General features: G+C 37.2%; 1 non-coding gene across 1 annotated transcript; it reads left to right on the top strand.

Moving 5' to 3' along the window:
• The first annotated feature begins 14,482 nt into the window (after nucleotides 1-14,482).
• LOC139856438 (small nucleolar RNA R71) lies at nucleotides 14,483-14,589 on the top strand. The gene has a single exon (XR_011761921.1). It is a non-coding gene; the product is annotated as a small nucleolar RNA R71 (small nucleolar RNA).
• Nucleotides 14,590-15,112: the final 523 nt, after the last annotated feature.

The following is a 15,112-nucleotide window of genomic DNA, read 5'->3' as shown; positions in this document are numbered from 1 at the left end:
TGTACATATATATCAAAGTATGTTCAAAATATATTTACAACATTTTTTAATACGTTTTAATGTTTTAAGCTTATTAAGTCAGTTGTCCTCGTTAATAACCTACAACTAGTTGTCCATAGTTAGATGTACAGAAATAAATCGATATATATTATCTTGGATCAATCCACGACCCAGTGTATACACGTCTCAGGCTAGATCACAACTCAAAGCATATATATTTTTGGAATCAACCTCAACCCTGTATAGCTAACTCCAACATTACTGCATATAGAGTGTCTATGGTTGTTCCAAATAATATATATACATGGGTCGATATGATATGTCAAAACATTTGCATACGTGTCTATGGTATCCCAAGATTACATAATATATTAGAATACATGTATAATACAATATAAGTTAGCTAGAATATGATTTTTATAGAATTGTTACAATATTTCCCGTAGCTACAACAATCAAAAAATATCCAATCTTGTTTTACCCATAACTTCTTCGTTTTAAAACCGTTTTGAGTGAATCAAATTGTTATGGTTTAATATTGAACTCTATTTTATGAATCTAAATAGAAAAATTATAGGTTTATAGACGGAAATATAAGTTACAAGTCATTTTTGCAAGAGGTAGTCATTTCAGTCGTCTTGATGACCATTTTGAAAAACATACTTCCACTTTGAGTTTAACCATGATTTTTGGATATAGTTTCATGTTCATAAGAAAAATTATTTTCCCAAAAGAACAACTTTTAAATCAAATTTTATCATAGTTTTTAATTATCAAACCCAAAACAGCCCGCGGTGTTACTACGACGGCGTATGTCCGGTTTTCCGGTGTTTTTCGTGTTTTCCGATTTTAAATCATTAAGTTAGCATATCATTTAGATATACAGCATGTGTTTAGTTGATTTTAAAAGTCAAGTTAGAAGGATTAACTTTGTTTGCGAACAAGTTTAGAATTAACTAAACTATATTCTAGTGATTACGTTTTCAAATCTTCGAATAAGATAGTTATTTATATATGAATCAAATGATGTTACGAACATCATTACTACCTCAAGTATAGTAGGTAAACCTACTGGAAATGATAAAAATAATCTTGAGCTTGAATGGATCTTTGATGGCTTGGAAGTTCTTGAAGCAGAATCATGACACGAAAACAATTTCTTGTAAGATTATTACTCGAATCAAGATAGTTTATAGTTATAGAAATCAAATCAAAGTTTGGATATGAGTATTACCTTGAATAAGAAAGATAACCTACTGAATTAACAAAGGTTTCTTGATCTTAGATGATTACTTGGAATGGATTTGCAAGATTAAAAGTAAACTAGCAAACTTGAAAGGATTTTCGAAGTGTGCTTGAAGTGTTCTTCCTATGATGATTATAGCTTGATTCTTGAAGTAATTTTTGATGAAGATGATGATTAGTTTACTGGAAATTTTGTTCCTAAGTGTGTGTGTGTGTGGGTGTGTGTGTGTTTAGAGAGAATTAGAAAGAGAATTGAAAGTGAAATGGATTGATTGGTGAGTGGTGAATGATGAGTGGTGAGTGGGGTTAAAAGGAGCTCTAGTTAGTTGACTAATTCATGGTAGAAGTTAAATTTGATTAGTCATGCATGACATAATCAAGAGTGGAATCCCATGCTAGTTCCTATTGGTATATACTCATAGTAAGTACGTCTAGCAGCTGTGTATAATATGGGTACAAATACTGAATGACTACGAGTAGAATTGTTGATGAAAAATGAATGGAAATGTAATTGTAAGAATTTTTACTAAGTAGAAGTACTTTGATATGTGTCTTAGTTAACGATCTTATTTAATGTTGTTGAAACAATTGTGCACTCCACACTTTCCCCAAGCTTGTTCGATATTTAACAAGGTTATTTTGGTTAACAAATTAATCCCATTACAATTAAATCATATTGGTGACACAAATCACCAACAATGAATATATCTTGATATGATATATATATACTTTAAAATGTCATTACAACGATAATCATTACATATATGTCCATATATATCAACATATAGTTTTTACAAGTTTTAACGTTCGTGAATCGCCGGTCAACTTGGGTGGTCAATTGTCTACATGAAACTCATTTCAAATAGTCAAGTCTTAACAAGTTTGATTGCTTAACATGTTGGAAACATTTAATCATGCAAATATAGTTTTCATTTAATATATAATCATGGAATAATCATGGAAAAGTTCGGGTCACTACAGTACCTACCCGTTAAATAAATTTCGTCCCGAAATTTCAAGCTGTTGGAAGTGTTGACCTTAGAACACGTCAAACACTCTCCTACGTATTTAGCAACATCGGCTTTCATACCCGGCCACCAAAAATGTTTCTTGAGATCCTTGTACATCTTCCCCGTTTCAGGATGTATTGAGTATCTAGTTTTATGAGCTTCTCTAAGTACCATTTCTCTCATATCTCCAAATTTTGGTACCCAAATCCTTTCAGCCCTATACCGAGTTCCGTCTTCCCGAATATTAAGATGCTTCTCCGATCCTTTGGGTATTTCATTCTTTAAATTTCCCTCTTTTAAAACTCCTTGTTGTGCCTCCTTTATTTGAGTAGTAAGGTTATTGTGAATCATTATATTCATAACTTTTACCCGAATGGGTTCTCTGTCCTTTCTGCTCAAGGCGTCGGCTACTACATTTGCCTTCCTCGGGTGGTAACGAATCTCAAAGTCGTAATCATTTAACAATTCAATCCACCTACGAGTAGAATTGTTGATGAAAAATGAATGGAAATGTAATTGTAAGCATTTTTGCTAAGTAGAAGTACTTTGATATGTGTCTTAGTTAACGATCTTATTTAATGTTGTTGAAATCTTAAAATCAAATTTTTAACACATTTTTAATAAAGTGATATTAACCCAAAAGATATTATATAAACAATTGTGCACTCCACACTTTCCCCAAGCTTGTTCGATATTTAACAAGGTTATTTTGGTTAACAAATTAATCCCATTACAATTAAATCATATTGGTGACACAAATCACCAACAATGAATATATCTTGATATGATATATATACTTTAAAATGTCGTCACAACGATAATCATTACATATATGTCCATATATATCAACATATAGTTTTTACAAGTTTTAACGTTCGTAAATCGCCGGTCAACTTGGGTGGTCAATTGTCTACATGAAACTCATTTCAAATAATCAGGTCTTAACAAGTTTGATTGCTTAACATGTTGGAAACATTTAATCATGCAAATATAGTTTTCATTTAATATATAATCATGGAATAATCATGGAAAAGTTCGGGTCACTACACTAATCAGCATTGACCGGGTTCCATGGCCTTACTTATCAGAGGTACAACTTACAACAACCGTTGTGCTTCAGCATGCACGTACGAAGTTTATATGCTTGGTGACTACACTAGCATGGTCTAGGACCGACAATGTACTATGGGCATAGTTAGATGTTTCACTAAGAAAGAGTCCTCAGTCGGAATCCAAGGCTCGGTGGACTTACTACAACCGGTGTGCCTCAGTCAAACTTACGTTGTATCCGAGAGACTTCTCTTACTAAGGGGTGACACAAATAGTGTACTCTGAATCGCGGTTCGCGACTTCCTAATAATAGAGCCGATAACTACGTTCTATTAGTTGGAAAAGCGATTGACTTTAAAGCATAATCGGAAAGCATCTTGACAACATACACAATCCATAATATTATTTCGGCATTATAACTAACTACATTATAGCATACACTAAACATAACTACTCGCTAATCATGGTAACAATATCACAAATTGTAATAATGAAAGACATTATATAAAGACAAAGGGTAGAAGTACCAATAGATTAAACGAGTTCTGAATACAAAAGTGACAACTTCAAACTCCATACCGCTCCTAATACAATCATCGATGTTCTTCTCCGGGTACTAGGTTTCTCGCACGGATTCGAAGACCTTGAAAGTATGACTAATATTGTAGAAAGAGAGAGAGAGAGAAGTGAATTGAAGTGTGTGTAAAAATGGATGACAAATGCCCTTTAAATAGACTTGGTTTTGGATGGGATACGGCTGGCAGGCCGTGTGGCAAGCCGTATGGCCAGGCCATTTTCCAGGCAAGCCGTTAGCCCAAGCCGTTTTGCTGGAAGGCGTTTTTGATGTTGGCAGGCCGTATGGCACCCTAGTTTGCTGTTTTGCTTGGATCATTTTGCTCGTTACCGGGATCGTAACTTGGTTTTCGGGGTCGTAACTTGTCTTTCACCATTTTCGCTCTAGAATCTTCGTTTTAGCTCCAATTATCTTGATTCTTTTTGCACCGGCTTCGTAATTACTTGATCTTCATTTTTAACCGACAAAGCGAGTATTTTGGCGATAAAACTTGGAACTTTATGAAACGACCCAACCCGTCGTTGACCCATATATTTTTTTTTCATTTTAACATAATAGTATTTACAACATTTAGGTCCCAATTATGTTTCCAAAAACATCTTCATTACAATAGTAAGTTTAATCGACTTTAAAACATTTATTACATAAGTTGAAACACAAAACGGGCATACAACCCAAGACCCGTTTGACATAACCAAAAGACACTAATAAGTTTTCCAACAAAAAGACCGAGCATGGTGATTGGGAACGGTCTACCCAATCCTATGAAATCCAAAAGCCAAGTCTTTTAAGCATCACAAGCTAGCTCATTAGTCCCGGTACTTACCATTGCCGCCATCATGCGAACCTATAAAAATAAAGTCAACGAGAGGGTAAGCTAACGCTTAGTGAGTGAGAATATACTACATACATATATATGCATAAAATGGACACGCCACACAACAATAATCAAATAGCATATACCGGAGTCCAAGCATAAAGGCAAGCTAATCTAAGCATACCGTACGATCACTATACAACAAGCTAATATATCAACAATGTAAGTACACCAACAATGATATGTACAACGCCATCAAGCTACACCCGGAGGGTTAGCTACAACACAACAATACGACAATATATATACAACAATGCGTAAACCACCCGAGGTTAACCCCTTAACCCAATACTAAAAGAAGATTGGCCGAACTACACGAGCCTTAGTAAATCCGCACCACATGCGACTACCATTACAACATCGAGGTTGGCCGAAACTACACGAGCCTTAATGAATCCGTACCACACGTGACCACTACCTCAATAAGATGACCGAATCTACACGCGTCATCGTGAATCCGCACCACACGTGATTCACCTCCCAAATCAAACCCATGGTCCCGGGATTATATGAATCCACATCATCGGGGTTACTCAACCGCAACTCAATACCAACCCTTCGCCATCGGGGTTATATAACTCCACATCACAAGCCCATGTGATAACGTACACACGAAGTGTGCACCTCGCCAAAGGTGGTCAACCAAAACGCACAATCGTGCCAATTGGACCTATTACGCAAGTCCATCAATCCACCTATATGTGAAGTGACCTCTATAGCCGAGGATCACTTCACCCAACCCGCACTCATCCTATACATACATATGCATATAGTATATTGACACTCACCTTGAAATCATGATGGATGCAAAACCACAATCCGCAATCGCCAATAGAAAGTACCTATCCATTTATCACATAACAAACAACACAATTAGGGTGGATTTACAAACCAACCTAAATTGACTCTTAGTGCAATTATGACCCGAATGCACTACCAAGCACAAATCGCGCCCAAACTAACCAATAATCACTAACACAAGTGAAAATGGTCCTAATACACCAATTAAACCAAATCAAAAGTGTTAAACACTTATCTTGCCCAAATTGACACCTAAACCCTAATTTTGACCCATTTCAAAATTAGTCAACCCAAATACACCCAAATTGGTTCCAATACTTCCATAATCACTAACACTAGTGATTATACCCAAATCAAAGCCTAATCATGGCCAAAACATCAACCAACACGAAACTCGCCAAGTATCAACAATAACTAGTCACCATAAACCCACTTCATCATCTAAATGGGTTTTACAACTAACAAGCTCAAAACCCTAACTTGAATATCAAATTATAAAGATGAAATTCAAATTTGAGACTTACCAATGCCACCAAAATTATGCCGTTGATGAGTAGAACAACTTTAATTCTTGCGCCTTAACCCGAATCAACCTTCTTCTTCCTCAAAACCCACTTTCTTTTTCTAAAACTCACTTTCTCTCACTAGGGATTGGAAAATGAGAGGAGATGAGGGAAATGAGAATGAGATAAGGCTGGGACCAGATTTGGGGCTTATAACCCGTCCATAATGCGAAATGACCAAAACACCCCCAAAATATCCCACTAAAAATGAGCTGGAAATCAGGTTCAGGTCACGTGTCTCTTTTCACGACGACCTGTCACGTTCCACGACCTCTCAAATGCGATAATATAAACCAAACGTGATAAAGTGGTCAGGAGTGGGGTTTCTCAGGGTGTCGTGTATCAACCAACTCCATCGCGTTACGTAATGCACCAGATCGCGATACAGTGCCTTTAAACGCGATAGTTTTCCAGTTTAGTCCAATTTCCAACGTTGAAACCAACTACAATTGACCACGGTTAATGTTAAATGTTCACAAGGTTTAAATACGTACCTTTGGATCATATATAAGGAAAAATGGGGTGTTACACTTTATGTTTTTGGGCCTCAATACCGGGGTGAAAATGTGACTTTTTAGCCGATATCAACAATGCTCATGCATTTCCTTCCAACATTACTATGATGAACTCAATCTTTAATCTGGGATACAATGGAGACACCACTATCACTAATGCTAGATTTCAAAAGAAATTCTTACACTACAGGTGGTATGATCTTCTCGATCATAAATAGGTGTCTTCTGATGACACCCAAGGGTTCTGACAGCATGACTATCCCGATGCTGAGGTTGTTCTACTCTTTCACCAGAGTTGAAAATCCAAACTATGCTGAACTCCTATGGGATTTGGTTCAAGCACAAGTTGATAAAACAAGGAATACATACATTCCTTGTGAAAGGTTTTTCTGCATATTTATACATGATGCACTAACGTCTTGTGGGAATGCCAACATACCTATTCCAGATTCTCATGGTATGAGAATGGTGAGATTTGTAGAGGTGAATATAAACACTTCGAATTTGTCTGATAACATGTTCACAGCACCTATACCATAATGGTTGGTGAGGCTAGCTAATCCTTTGGATGCTAGGATGCACCCATAATTTTCAACTGTAGGTATACCTCTTTCGAACCCAGTACAACAAGAACAAGTTGAACCATCTGTGGTTCCAACCCTAGAGGTTAGAGTGGATCCTAGTAAGCAACCTGGACCAGCTGAATCCTCACTTAGGGTAAACCTCAAACGCCCATGGGTCACCCGAACAACATAACCCATGAGGATCAGAGAACCTAGTCCAACTAGGGATGCAACTACCATTTCAACTACACTAGAAGGGAGTGAACATGATGCATCAGCAACTGAATCATCTCCCGAACAAATAAAGAAGAAGACACATTATATACTTGATGAGATGATTCAGACTCCGCCAACTCAACGTGTAACTAGATCTAGGACTTCGACTCCTATCTTTCACCAAACTGTTACTAAACCTATTAGTGATACAGACCAAGACTTAGAGCCTTCTAAGATTCCTTCACCTATTTCTGTATCACATCCAATAATAATAGTAAGCCCTACACTAAATGAAGTGATAGCTAAGGTAGGCAAGCTAACAGAGTTGAATGCAAGGATGGTAAAAAGACCACTAAGCCCATCCACTCTAAAAAGGATTTAAGAATAAATCCCGCCCAAAGAGATGCTTCGGAATCTAGAAAGGAAATAAAGTCTTCCTCTGCAGTAAAGTCTGCGTTGACTCAATCGATTGAGGAAACTCGATCATTGAAGTCCAGAACGGCCGAAGGGGAGCCGAAAAACCTTGAAAAGGCACCCTGTATATTGGCTAGAAATTCTCTTGATATACTTCATCCTAGTGATGTTGTAGTGCCTCAGCGTACAACAGGTCCTGGAGGTCCGGCTTATATTGATGAGGGAGATCTGTCACGTCCCATGGAAATGAGTCAACATGATATTCCTTCAGGAAATTTATCAGACTTCCAGCAGACTGTTCCTCTGGTTCAAGAAATTGATCCTTTGTTCCAAACCACTTATCATCCGGATCTTGAAATACAAGGTCTAGGTATTGAGTGTGTAACTAAAAGAAATGTATCACCTCATGATACATTTATGACTTCAGGAGTCAGAGATACAAATATCTCTGCGAGAGCTAAACTGACGGGTAGTTCTTCTACTCCGTCAGAGTCCCATGAGACATATAATGGAGGTGAGTGACCCAAGAGATTCTTCACCGGTTACAACTCCGATTTTTAGTCAACCTTCATCCAAAGGGGACAATCTGAATAGTAGTATGTATCAACCCACATATAAGTATAATACCACATCTTTATCCGATTAGCATGTCATGAGGAACTAGGCTTTGAAGATTTTGTTCGGATAGACTATGCTCAACTCCCGATGCTTTATCCGGTTTAAGGATATAAGCGACCCATCTTGGAGGCAATGCATACCTTGGGCGCACGAATAAAGTAGCGTAGCCTTATATAGATAATATCCAACCTTTCTTAACACCTTAGTGTATCACCCAAGTAAGTGGCTAAGATTGTGTTTCGAATTCCTTTCTGTTAATGGTTTGATAAAATCTAAAGGTTTGTAGACAAATTAGAACCTCTGATAGTTCTCAGTCATCCTTAAAGATTATAAGCTTAGTTTGTATTATAGTGCGTTAAATTCCCATTTATGATTTAAACCAGCCCTTACTTAAATCTACCTAATAAATCCCTTAGTTATCCACCATGTACTAGACTTATAGTGGTTCCATAGCTTCTAACCTTGACCATGAGTAGTGGTCCTATAGTACATCAACACTGTACTCTACTGTTGCAACAGTATTTACTCGAGTCTTATACTCTTAACCAATGTCTTGATCTGGTCCTACAGTAATTCCCCATGTACTTTATAGTATTTCCAATGGATTCATACCTTGACCAATATATAAACACAGATAATTAATTACCTTATAATTGTCGACTTTATAAAAAGTTTTAATCACGTTTATTGGTGGAATGACGATAATAACGAGGTTTAATATCATAGACAGAAAGCGAGTACGAAACGATAATCATCCCTAACTAACATTATTAAATTATGGCAAACAATCAAGCAATTAATCACACATCATGGCAACAAGCATTTCTAATATTACTAAATCACAAACATCAATTAAGAATATTATAATAAATTAATAAAAGAAAGGATAGATATTACCAAATAATGTCTGCAGAATAACACTTGTATTTCTTCATAATATCCGTAGCGTTAAAATGCTCGATAGCTTCTACTACTAACTACATACTAATTTCCTATTGATCACTAGAGAGCGACAATAGAGAGATAATTATTTTCTTAATCTCTGTACTTTTCTCTCTCTAGAATCTAGAGAGAGAAAGTAAAGAGAACTAATCTCCTATAGATCACTAGAGAGCGACTATAGAGAGATATTTAGAGAGAGAAGTGAAGAATGGTGTGAGTTGAAATGGTGGGATGAAACCTCCATTTATAGGAAATGCTTGGTGGCAAAATTGTAATTAAATGGCTGAAAAACTCCTAGCAGGCCGTTTGGCAGGCCGTTTGGTAAGCCGTTTTTTATGCCCGTTTGCCAAGGCAAGTCGTTTTAGGTGCCCGTTTGCTGGCAGGCCGTTTTTCCTTATGGCAAGCCGTTTGCTGGATCGTAACTTGTCTTTCACCGTTTTCGCTCTAGAATCTTCGTTTTAGCTCCATTTTTTACGATTCTTGCGCCCACGCGTTCGTAATTAAATATCCTACAACATGAGATTAAGTAAATAAACTTTTCCAAAAATTATAAAATTAGTTATTTAAACGCGAGTTAATCGTCTTAGCCAGTTTTCCTCGTTTTTCCTCGTTTTTCATCCGTTTTTAGTGATTCTTGAATCATAGCCTTTGTAATGACATAATCTACCACATGAATAAATAAATGCTTATTTAGATGATAAATTCAATTACTTTATCATAAATGGGGCTAATATCGGGGGTAAAAACGTGACTTTTTAGCCGATATCAAATATCCCACACTTTAGACTTTGCTTGTTCTCAAGCAAACCTTTCTTTTATTTTGACTTCAAGGATGCTTCTGAAGTTTCTGTTCTATTATTCAAGTGGCTTGTTATATATTATAAGAGCAAAATCGGACAAACCGTCTTCTAAAAGGGGTAGAAACTATCTCTGCAAGCATAAGGGGAGGTTACATGACATTGGCTTCCTTACACGAGTCACTGAAATCACTTAAGTGTTTGAGGTTCCCTATCAATCTATGAATTCGCTCATAGTCAGTCATGCTGCAAGTATTGTCATAGGCTTGACCAAGAATCAAATCTCCACCGGTTAGATAAGGACGGCACTGATCTTCTCCATAATCATTCTTCAAGAGGAAGAACGGTTTTAAAGGTTGGTTTGCGAAAAAAAGTGAAGGTTTTGATATGGCGAAAAGGGTGATTTCGAATCATTTAAATTTAGAGAGATTCGATAGATTTCGGTTTCAATGAGGATATACTTTTTCTAGGAAAGATGGTACTCTATTTTTGTTGAAGAGTTCCTTTAGAGGGTACTGATTTTCAGCGAAGACTTTGCTTCTTTTCTGCAATCCTCCTGGGTCACAATCTTCATTTTCTTGAGGGATTTATACTTTTAAATGAAGACTTTTCTCTTCTTTATTTTTGAGACTTTGCTCATCATTTTTTTTTTTTTTTTTGCATATCCCATCTTCATAACTTTGTCTATTTCTTCTTGTACCCAGAGAGAAAGGTATTTCACCAGAAATAGGACTTTTTATGACCTATCAAAAACATTCTGGAATTTCAGAATTTTTCAACAAGTGTTTGAAGTAAACTTGGTCGATCTATCTCTTTGAATATCTAGATTTTAAAAATGAGAAAGGAAAGAGGATGGAAAGGGTAACGTATTTGATTGTGTATTTGGGTGTGAGTATTTTCTGATTCATCAACTCTTTGATGTGAGTTGGTCGGTTTAAATGCGTGGAGTGGAAACGGAAACGGATGGTTTTTGTCTTCTACATTCAGAATGATTTCGGAAGGAGTATCGCACCTACACCACGCATGGCGCTTACTAACCATTGGCCTCGAAATCTATGTCAAGGTCAAGTTCTAACTCTAAATGCTAACATCAGCACTCTCAACGGAAAAAATAGTGAAGCATTAAAATGAATGCTTATTGAGCCATTTTTTGGGGTGCCTCACAACAATTATATTGGGTCGATAATGCCTAGTCATGCAATGCTCTTTTAGAGAATCGGTTCATCCTTAAGAAGATTTATGTCCTCATTTGTCTTAATTTTAGAACAAACAAGCTTGATTTTCAAAAGTACTTTTTCAGAAAGTATCATTTAGTCAAAAATTTTGAAAAATTTATGTTGAGGACAAAGAATCTAAATAGTAGGTATACTCGAAAAGCTTAGTAAAATTTTAAATTAAGAACATTTTTCGATCATCCCCTAGCTAATTACGGTGTACTACACCGCTATCCCACACTTAGAGGGACATTGTCCCTAATGTTCATTCTTAGATTTTAGGGAGCTAAAATCCCACACTTAGAGTTTGAACATGTCGAAAAATGTATCTAAGCTCAATATTGGGTTGGAATCCCACACTTAGTGATAAGTTTAGGATAGGGTATAGTTTAAGGATATAACGAACAAAATAAACAAACGACGAGAAAGAAACGAATTACTCCCCTTGGGTGCGGTTGTGAGCTGAGGATCTGAAGGTAGACTGAGTCAGAACCATCTTCCGCTGGATCCAAATTGGTCTTTTTGAAGTGTACTTGACCTCATTATGGCGTTCTCATCCTCCATACACCATCCACCAATAACTTGCAATGAAATAATCAACGAGTTTCCTTGTCTTTTCATCATTATTCATAGAGTCTCCTCCACAGGCATCAATAACTGTCTATTACTTATAAAAAGGGAAAAGATCAAACCTAGACAGGTGATTAAGCTTTAGGCCATAGACTCACTGATTTGCGTTTTGATGAAAAAGTTATTTGAAAACTTGATGGTTTGAAAATTCAACAAATCAATATATGACTAAAAAGCTTAATCCCACACTTAAAGTGTTGATTGCCTTTAATTTTAGGACTTTTAAAATATTGTAGCAAATAATGCATTTAAGCTCAAGACAAGATGAAGAAGTGAATTCATCCTAAGAAACGTTGAAAATTTTATTTTAAATTTCACTTTTCACTTATTCAATTAATCTAATTATCCTAATCTAACTACTACTAAAGCTATAGAAAAATAAACACGCGGGTTGCCTCCCGAGAAGCGCTTGTTTTTGTTCGAGTCACTAGCCTGACTCTAGCCTTATTTTTCAAGAAATCTAGGCGGCTCCCTTGTATCCATTAGTAGACACAAGAGGTAATATTGGAACATACCAATGGGATTGGAGTGGTCATAGAATAAGGTATGTCCAATGATAGGAGAAGGTGGTTTGAAGTGAACGCTTTGTTTAACTTGAGGTATAACAAAGCTATCATCTTGTTTTACCTTCTTAATTTGTATAGGTTGGTCAAACGGGTCCTCATCACTCCATGATGTGTATGTCATTATGTATTTAAGTGATGGTTTATAGGGTAGCCCTGACGCAAAACCCGTCTTTCTTCTAAATGACTTCTGGTTGGTCGTAATGTTCTACTTTGGGCATGGAGGTGGGACGATGTCCATTGACGTCTCCAATATGATAACAACATTAACAACTACTTCGGTGCTAGAATCATCCATCTCTTTCTTCTCATCCGGGCTTTCTATTTCAATTTCTTCATCCACCTCCTCGTCACTCTGGTCGGGAGTTTCAAGTATAATTGGTTCAGAGAGTTCTTCTAGAACGAAATCCTCTCTAGTCATTAAAAGATCAAAATAAGGTAGGAGTGAAGATTGGGTTGGTGTGGAGTGGTTATTCTTCTTGTCTTCTACTTCTATCTTCTTCTCTTCATTCTCAGCATAGAATGTGACTTTCCTAGTGGAGATGGTATTTACTTCGGCGTTCCCATCAGAAGGACATACAGACTCATCGATCGAGAAAGTGACTTCTTCTCCACGGGCTCTCAAGGTGATAGTCCGTGAATAAACGTCAACGATCGCTTTGGTTGTATTCATGAAAGGCCTTCCTAAGATGATTGGGGTTTTCATGTCTTCTTTATAGTCCATAACCACAAAGTTGGTCGGAAAGAGGAATTTATCGACCTTAACCATGACGTTCTCAGCAATTCCCTTAGGATATCTAGTGGATTGGTCAGCTAGCTGGATGCTCATTTTGGTAGGGTTAAGATTTCCAATTTCGAGTCTTTGGAAGTGAGTAGGGCATGAGATTGATGTTGGCACCAAGGTCAGTGAGAGAATAGATAGTACCAGATTGGTAGATAGAAAAAGGAAGGGTAAATCGTTCGGTATCCCCTAGTTTTTTAGGAAGAGTGTTTAAAAGAATAGATGAACAATCCGCGTTCAGCGGGACATTGGGTACTTCGGGTACCTTATCCTTGGTTGATAGCAGTTTCCTAAAATACTTCTTACTATGAGAATTTTTAGACACAGTGTCCAAAAATTTACCGTCAAGCTTGAAAGATTTCATCTTGTTATGTCTTTGCTTGAGACGGCCCTGGAATGGAATGGGTGTTTTCCTGGTAGGTTTAGGTGATGACTCAATGACTACTACCGAACGGGTATTAGTTAGTTTTTTCTCCTTAGAAGAAACTGAAGGTTGGCTATGTGCCACCTTTGAGTCATTTTTAGGATAACCTAGAGAATCAAGACGTTGATTTAGCTGGCTTATTTGATTTTCAAGACTACTCAAGTGATTAGTCATGACTAAGTCAGTTGCATCTTTTCTTGCTGTGATCATGTTGATGATTCGTAGTAGCACATCATCTGGACTTGTCTCTGGTGGAGTAGTGGGTTTAGTGGGTGGGTTTTGTGGATGATTTAGGATCTTATCGGAGTAGACAATAGAGTCCTCACATTCAGCCTCGTATACCTTGGCCGGATGTGGGTCAGTACAATTCTGGCATAATTGTACTTGAGACACATGTTGCAGGAGTTTCTTTAGCTCTCCAACTTCTTTGGTGAGGTTTTCTATTTTGTCCGAGAGAAATTTGATGCTTTTATTTTCGATAGGATCGGAGGCGGAAAGCGGTGTTGCTGATGAAATGTGCTCTTCCATGTTCCAATCGCGATGGTACATACTCATCTCCTCAATCAATCTCCAGGCCTCGTCTGCGGTGAATTTCATGAAGTTACCTTGTAAAACAGCATCAAGGGTAGACTGGTTGTTCTGATTTAGACCTTTGTAGAAGGTTAAAATCTGATCAGAGCTCTCAAGACGGTGGTTCGGGCATCTTCGAAGCAAATGTTTGAATCTTTCCCATGCAGTGTAGAGTGATTCATCGTATGCTTGTTGAAAGTTTACGATATCATTCCTAAGTCTGATTTGTTTTTATAAGAGAAAGTACTTGATTAAGAAAGTTGTTGCCATTTCCTCCCATGAGGTGATAGAGTTAGGTTCTAACCCCTCGAACCAGGTTTTTGCATGAAGAGTTAAGGAATAGGGGAATAGATACAGACGAACTACATCTTGTTCAACCCCGTTTTGCTTATATGAGTTGGATAAGGAGAGAAATCTATCTAAGTGAGACTTGGGATTGTCAATTGGTAAGCCGTGGAACTAGCAATGGTTGTTAATGAGTTGTATGATGCTATGCTTAAGCACAAAAGACGCTTCGTTAACCTCTGTATAGAGTATCGATCCTCCTCGTCCTTCTAACGAGGGTTTGGTGATGTCAGCGAGAGTGATGCATGTGGCCATCGTTGAACTATAGATAGGTAAGTGTGGATCTCGTCGGATGGGTACAATGTATGATATCAGATTGAAGAAAGGATGTGTCGGAAGAATTCTTAGCGGTCTAAGTAGGTTAAACCATCCTAAAGGTTCACTAATAAGGAAGTCCATT

This window comes from Rutidosis leptorrhynchoides, chromosome 6 (assembly GCF_046630445.1).
Source record: "Rutidosis leptorrhynchoides isolate AG116_Rl617_1_P2 chromosome 6, CSIRO_AGI_Rlap_v1, whole genome shotgun sequence".
Classification (NCBI taxonomy): domain Eukaryota; kingdom Viridiplantae; phylum Streptophyta; class Magnoliopsida; order Asterales; family Asteraceae; genus Rutidosis; species Rutidosis leptorrhynchoides.
This window is presented reverse-complemented; position numbering and strand designations above follow the sequence as displayed.